Source organism: Mauremys mutica, chromosome 22 (genome assembly GCF_020497125.1).
Source record: "Mauremys mutica isolate MM-2020 ecotype Southern chromosome 22, ASM2049712v1, whole genome shotgun sequence".
NCBI classification, from domain to species: domain Eukaryota; kingdom Metazoa; phylum Chordata; order Testudines; family Geoemydidae; genus Mauremys; species Mauremys mutica.
The window spans coordinates 5,048,786-5,056,811 of NC_059093.1; positions in this window are offsets into that span (position 1 = coordinate 5,048,786).

Genomic DNA, 8,026 nt, shown 5'->3' on the forward strand with positions numbered 1-8,026 from the left:
CCAGGATAAAAATGGAGCACTATCTCCACCGTGTGGAGACTAGTAACCACAAGATCTCTGTGACCAGCTTCACCGAGACAACCCTGCCGGCTCCCTCTGGCTCACTCAGAGAGTGGGTGCTTGCAGCATGCTTTGAGATCCATGCATGTAGAGGTGCAAAGAGAGGTCACGTCCCTGTCCCCAAGACTGAGTATCCAAAGCCAAGGTAACAATGTGCCATGGGTCCTGTTAGTGACATTTTGCAGGAGGGTGCAGAGACCTGATCCTGTGTTAGGAGGTGAAAGAGTTAAACCTCCCTCCATCAGCAAGGAGGGGTTCCAGGTATACACCCTCTGTGCAGAAATTGGGCCAGGTGGGGGTGATTTTTCATCAAGAGGAGCAGCTGTACCTCTGCAAGCAGAAGTAATAAGCTGCTCATTGAGAGGAGCATGGCTGGGCAGGCTGCTAGCAGTGGGGGCTGGTTAACAGAGAATCACAGTAATGCAGGGCTGCTAGGGACCTCAGATGTCATCGAGTCCAGCCCCGGTGTCGAGGCAGAACCAAGTAAACCTAGGCCAGTGGTTCTCAAACTTCATTGCACCGCACCCCCTTCTGACCAGAAAAATTACTAGACGATCCCAGTGCCCTGTGTTACTCAGCATAGTTAGCATTTGAAAGAAAATTTGCATTACAAGGCCATATCTACAAAATCCACCATATCCACTGCTGCCCACGAAGCTGTGGGCTGGGGCTTCAGTTCCACCACCAACCCTGGAGTTCCGGGCTGGGACTTTGTGCCCTGGCGATACCATCAAAATGGGGTCACGACCCACACTTTGAGAACCGCTGACCTAGACCATCCCTGACAGGTAATTGTCTGACCTGTTCTTAAAAACCTCCAATGGCAGGGATTCCACAACCTCCCTCGGAAGCCTGCTCCAGAGTTTAATTACTCTTAGGATTACCAAGTTTTTCCTAATATGTAACCTAAATCCCCCTTGCTGCAGATTAAGCCCATTACTTCTTGTCCTACCTTCAGTGGACATGGAGAACAACTGATCACTGTCCTCTTTATAGCAGCCCTTAATATATATGAAGACTTATCAAACTTCTGAGTAGTCTTTTCTTGTGATTAAACATGCCCAATTCTTTTAACCTTTTCTCCTAAGTCAGGTTTCCTAAACTTTTTTTCATTTTTGTTGCTCTCCTTTGGACTCTTGCCAATTTATCCACATCCACCCTGAATTGGACATAGTGTTCCAGCTGAGACCAGACCAGTGCCCAGGAGAACAAGACAATTATCTCCCGTGTCTTACCTATGGCTCTCCTGTTAATAAACTCCAGAATTATATTAGCCTTTTTTCCAGCTGTCTCCCATTTTGGCTCTTATTCAACTTGTGATCCAATATAACCCCAGATCCTTTTCAGCAGTACTACCGCCTCGCCAGTAAGTCCTCATTTTGTAGTTGTGCATCTGATTTTTCCTTCCTAAGTGTAGTGCTTTGCACTTACCTTTCTTAAATTTCATCTTGCTGAACTCAGACCAATTCTCATCCTGTCCAAAGTGCTTGCAACTCCTCCCAGCTTGGTGTCCTCTGCAAATTTTAAAAGCATACACTCCACTCCATTATCCAATGAAAATATTTAATAGTACCAGACCCAGGACTGACCCCTGCAAAACCTCATCAGATACATGCTCCCAGTTTGACAGCGAACCATTGATAATGACTGTTGGAGTATGGTCTTTCAAGCAGTTGGCACCTGTCTGATGGTAAGTTCATCTAGACTGCATTTCCCTAGTTTGCTTATGAGAATGTCATGTGGGATTGTTTTCAAAAGCCTTACCAAAATCAAGATACATCACATCTACTGGTACCCCCCATCCAACAGGACAGTAACCTTGTCAAAGACGGCAATTAGGGGGGTTTGGCATGATTTGTTTTTGAAAAATACAGGCTGGCTATTCCTTAACCCTATTATCCTCTAGGTCAGAGGTGGGCAAAGTACGGCCCTCCTGCCCGGCCCCTGAGCTCCTGGCCCAAGAGGCTGCCCCTGGCCCCTCCCCTGCTGTTCCCTCTCTCCCGCAGCCTCCGCTCACTGCACCAATGGTGCAATGCTCTGGCAGCAGGGGTGTGAGCTCTTGCCAGGCAGCACAGCTGCAGAGCCGCAGCCTGACCCTGTGCTCTGCTGCGCTGCGTCGTGGCGTGGCTGGCTCCAGCCGGGCGGTGCGGCTGCCTCTCCTGGTGCTCTGGGCGGTGCGGCTGTATCACCATCAGCCACTGGTACTCCAGGCAGCGCAGTAAGGGGGCAGGGAGCGGGGGGTTGGATAAAGGGCAGCAGAATTCGGGGTGGTGGTCAGGGGGCGGGGGTGTGGATTGGGGTCAGGGCGGTCAGAGAGCAGGGATCAGGGGGGTTGAATGGGGGCAAAGGCCCCGGGGGGCAGTCAGGGGAAGGGCTTCCGGGGGCAGTCAGGGAGAATGGGGCAGGGGTTCCTGGGGGGGCAGTCAGGAATGAGAGGAGGGGTTGGATGGAGGGGGTGGGGAGTCTGGGGGCGGTCAGGGGACAGGGAGGGATGGATGGGGCAGGGGTCCTGGAGGGGGCTGTCAGGGGATAGGGAACGGGGTGGGGCTGGATGGGGCAGGAGTCTCGGGGCAGGCGTCGGGGTGAGAAGCAGTGGGGATCAGATAGGAGGTTAGGGGATCACGTCTGGCTGTTTGGGGAGGCACAACCTCCTCTAACTGGCCCTCCATATAATTTCAGAAACCCGATGTGGCCCTCAGGCCAAAATGTTTGCCCGTCCCTGCTCTAGGTGCTTACAAATTGATTGTTTAATAATATGCTCCAATATCTTTCCAGATATCAAAGTTAGGCTCATGGGTCTCTAATTCCCCAGCTCCTTTTTGTTTTCCCCTTTTTAAGATAGGTGCTATGTTTGCACTTCTCTAGTCACCCATCCTCCAGGACTCTCAAAGAGAATCGCTAATGGTCCTGGGATTGCTTCAGCTTGTTCCTTAAGTACCATAGGACGAATTTCATCAGGCCCCGCTGACTTGAACACGTCGAAATTTTCTAAATATTCTTTAACCTGTTCTTTCCCTATTTTGGGTTGCATTCCTTCCCCTTTGTTGTTAATATTAACCTTTTTAGTGAAGACCGAAGCAAAACTGGCATTGAGCACCTTAGCCTTCTTGATGTCATCACCTGATTAGCTCTACTTCCATGCTGAGTAGAGGGCTGACACTTTCCTTCGTCTTTCTCCTGCTCCTAATAGATTTAAAGAACCTCCTCTTATTGCCTTTTATGTCCTTTGCTAGGTGTAACTCATTTTGTGCCTTAGCCTTTGTGATGCTGTCCCGCCATGCGTTTGCACTCTTGCTGTGCTCCTCCTCAGTAATTTGCTCATACTTCCACTTCTTGTGGGATTCCCTTTAGATTTTCCGGTCATTAAAGAGCTCCCGATGGAGCCGTTTTGGCCTTGCACTATTCTTCCTATCTTTCCTTCTCATCAAAATGGTTTGCAGTTGTGCCCTTAATATTTTCTCCTTGAGAAAGGCCAGCTCTCCTGAACGTTTGTTCCCCTCCGTTTTGCTTCCCCTGGGATCTTACCTATCAGTTCCGTGAGTCCGTTCGTCTGCTTTCCAAAGTCCACTGTCCTTACTCTGCTGCTATCACCCCTTCCTTTCCTTAGAGTTCAGGGTCACTTCCGCCCACGTGCCTCCTTTGCTGTAAGAGCCTTTCCTGTAGCTCTCAAGCCAGGGGCTTTGCTTGTGTTTAATCAGAAGCCCTTTTACCCTCCTCAAGCTCCTGGACCTAGGCACACCGGCGGCACTATCCTGCCCACAAACTGGGGCGCTGGGCTTCAGCGTGACTGCGGAGAGCTCCAGAGCTACGCGGCACCCAGGAGGCAGAGGGGATGCAAATAGCCAAGCGGCATGCCAGTCACGAGGCTCCCAGGGGATAATGGCTCATTGTCCATAGCAGCTTTTGGTGCATGAACTTTACAAGTTGAGCCAAGGCAGCTAAACTGCGGAAATCCCCAGTCAGGCCCCGTGCAGCAGCATCAGGGCAGAGAGCAAGCAGGTGGGAATGGCAGTGCTGGGGCTCTCTTTGTCTCCGGATTGCCAGGTGCAATGGCAGGGCTTAATCATCTAATAGGAAATGCGATGGGGTGGGTGGGGCTTAAACAACATCCTGTATGGATAGAGCCCATTCCCCATGCTGCTGGGGGAGGAGGGGTTGGTCTGCTTGCAGTGTCCAAGGTCAATGCCATGCCCTGCTGCGGGATGGCTCCTTGAGAGCAGGGACTGAACCTGGGAATCCTGATGCATGAGCCTTTACTGGCTGAGCTGAAAGAAGCAGCGCCATTAGCCACAGCAGGCTCATCAGCACCTCGGTGTGGCCCAGCTGCAGTAAAGGGGGACTGAGTGAGTGAGTGAGGGCTGTATCCACTCGCTCACCATGGCCTGTACTCTCTGGTTAGTGACGCTGGCAGGTACCAGTCAGGGCAGAAGGATGCATGTGTCCTGCAGTCAGGGCAACCCCCATGCTGCTCTCTGTTCCTGCTGCTTACTCCCCTTGATAAGGGATCACTCCCACCTGCCTCAAACAGCTCCCACCTGGGGTTTCTCCTTGCCTAGGGAGGGAGGCTTAACCCTTTCATCCCCTAATATAGGGTGAGGTCTTCGCATGCTCCTGCAAAACATCTATAAGAGGGCTCATGCCATGGGGTTACCCCAGCTTCAGACACGCTGTTCCAAAGCATGTCCGCTCCTGGGCAGGTGGAGGGACCATCACAGCACTTCGCACCAGTACATGTGCAGATCTCAAAGCGCTTTGTAAGCACTGAGCCTCGGAGTGGATCAGAGAGAGCAGGCAGTATGGGGAACCCCCCTTTCTTCTGTGCTCTTCTCCCTCCCTCATGCAAACACCATTGCTGTGGCCAGTGCAATGAGCAGTTCCACTGCCCATCCAGAGCCTGGCGCCCCCAGCTCACATGTACTCCCAGGGGACTGCTCGATGCTGGCTGGAATCAGTCTGCGCTGCCATGCAGCTCCCAAGTCCCCCCCTGCACATCCTTGTGGGAAGTGAAATTGTCTTTCCCTTTGGCAGGTGACAAGCAGGGAGCTGGGGTGTGCAGTGACATGAATGGGTTGGGCAGAAGCAGGGCTGGGAGGCAGCCTCTTTGCTGATGATCATCAGATAGAGCAGAAATCCCTCAGCCACCAAGCTCCCTTTCCTGCCAGGTGCTGTACACTGAAGAGCCATCCGTAGTACACCGGTGCTAAGAAGTCTTGGCTCTTATATAGCACTATTCATCCAAGGATTTCAAAGGGCTTAATATGCTAATTTATCAATCCATCAAGGCTCATGAAGCCCTTGGGAGACAAGGTAGGTGAAGTAGTATCGTTTATTGGACCAACTTCTACTGGTGAGAGAGACAAGCTTTCAAGCTACACAGAGTCCTTCTTCCTGTGTAGCTCGAAAGCTTCTCTCTCTCACCAATAGAAGTTGGTCCAACAAAAGAGATTATCTCACCCACCTCGTCTCTCTAATACCCTGGGACTGACGTGGCTACAACACCACTGCATAGAGCCCCTGTGAGGCAGGAAAGGGTTATACAAGGACTGCTTCAGCTGCAGCCAATTCTGGGGTGGAACATGGAAGCGGTTTAACAGCGCTCAGCAACACTACACAACTGGTTAGGGCAGGATGATAAGAAGATTCCAGTATCCACTAGAAACTGCAGGTGTTGTTTAGGGCGAGAGACTGGAAATAGCCCAGGAATTGAAATCCTGTATCTTGGGGGGGGGAGCTCCCTAGCAGCTCTAGTTTTACATTTTTACTCCCCACCCCAGCTTGTCCCTGGAACATTGGTTCTGTGCTGAGGCTGGGAGGGGAAAGCCCTTCTACTGAACCCACACCACGTCCCTCATCCTTTAAGTGTTCCTGGATGACCCTCCATCCAAAGACTGACCTGGACTCACCCTGCTTAGCCCCTGAGTGTTGATAATGAGATCACAATACCTGGCAATTGGGCATAAACTGTTTTAATATGTATTATCCATATAAATGACCAGAGCCACAAGGAGTCAGAGGTTTCACCAGCAAGATCTTCGAGGGGAAAAAGCCATGCTGACAGAGATCTGGAAACCTGTGACTATTGAAACAGGCCACAGGGTGGCACCAGCTACCCACACAAAACAAGCAGCTGGCTGTAACTCCGAAAGGTTCGTTGTTTTAATCCCATGATCACCCACATTCCACCCAAAGGGGGTGCCCCAGTCAGGTCTAGAGCTGAAAATTATTTGCATCAGAATTAAAGAGTCACAGAACTCATGATACAGAAAAACGCAAATACAAGTTATTGGGTTCAATACAGTGGAAAGTGGGTGCAGTTTAATGGCCTGTGCTATATAGGTGCTCAGACATGATGGTCCCTGCTGGCCTTAAACGCTATCAGACTATGAAGAGTCATTTATACCAAAGGAAGGAATCCCCCAGTGTTTTCACTTCCAGACCTGAATAATTGGGAGACACCTTACCTATGTTCCGCCCACTAGCCCTCACTGCCTTCTCCGTGACAGGGACCAAACACCTTGGGAGGGTGATGGGAACTCCATCGTGGGGAGGAGCATTATCCGGACCTTGAAAGGGGAAGCAACACCTGGCAAGCTCAGGAGGCTATACTGCAGGGACCAGTTCCACACTGGCCCCATGGAGCTCAACTAGCTGGGCTGGGTCTGCAAAGTCTCTGATATCTGTGCTAGGTAGAAGGTGGTTAGCAAATGATTTGCCGGTGCTGCCACATAATGTAAATGCAAAGGCCTGTGCATGAGGGAAGCTCTCCTAGTGGCCCCACTTCTCCACTCGCTGTACCACATGCCCCCGTGGTTCCCCTCTGGCTGCATGTGTAATAACCCCGGGTTTCTGCAGCAAACGGTGACAAAGAGAGTTACAGTCCAGCAGGGCTTTCCCCAGGCCCCTCCCCATTGGAGCTAACAGTTAAGTTTGGGGCTCATAGGGCTTGTTAGCGTCTCTTTATGGTGGGATTTTCAAGGACACAAGCCCTATTGCCTTTCAGTGCAAATAGCAAACTGGCTTTCAGTGGGACTTGTGCTCCCAGGCGCATGGCACTCGTGAAAAGCCCACCGTTACGTTGTGGCATAGGCTGATCCAGGTTCACATCATCCATCTCTAACAGGAAAGGGCTATGTGCACTGTTTGACCTAGTGGTTCCAGCAGGGGCATCAAGAATCAGGACTCCTGGGTGTAGGGACCAGGGCGTGGGTGGTCAGATCTGCAGTCAGAAGCCAGAAACCAAAGCCAGCTTCGGAGTCAGGATCACCCCAAGGGTCTGGGCGAAAGCTGGGGTCAGGAGTCACACCAAAGGATATGCCAGAATCAGTGTCAGGAGTCACGCCGAGGGTCAGGTCATGACTGGAGTTGGAGTCAGACAGCCAACCAGGACTCAGGCCAGAGTCCGATAGCAGTTGCAAAGGTCAAACTAGAGTTAGGGTTTGGTCCAGCACAGCAGCCGATCAAGACCTCGCTCAGTTGCTCAGACAACTTCCTGTGCCTCTTTCTGGCTTAAGTAGTGTGTCTGGGCCAATCCGTGGAGCTGGATGTCTGCTCCAATCAGGAACTTCATGGGCGGAGCCCCTGGTGGGCCAGAGTTACACTAGCCCCCTCCCCTGCTGGTGCCAGATTGCTGTCGGGTGGCGGTCATGTTCTGCATACCACTTGCGGACCCATAGGCCTGCATGTAAGCTCTGTGATCTCTCATGCTGAGTTCTATCCTTTGCTCTGAGACCAACAGAATCCAACCCCAAATTAAGGTCACTGAAAGACTCCCACAGACTTCAATGGGGGTCAGACCAGGTCCCAGTTGTGTGTCTTTCTGTAGGTCCTGCCTCTCCCTGTGCCTCAATGACATGAGTTGTAAAATTGGTATGCCAGTAGGCCAAACAGCGTATATAATTCTCAGTTCAGAATTCAGGCTGTGCGTTGGTCTCTAGGCATGTATTGCCAGCTGACAGCTCCAGGGGTG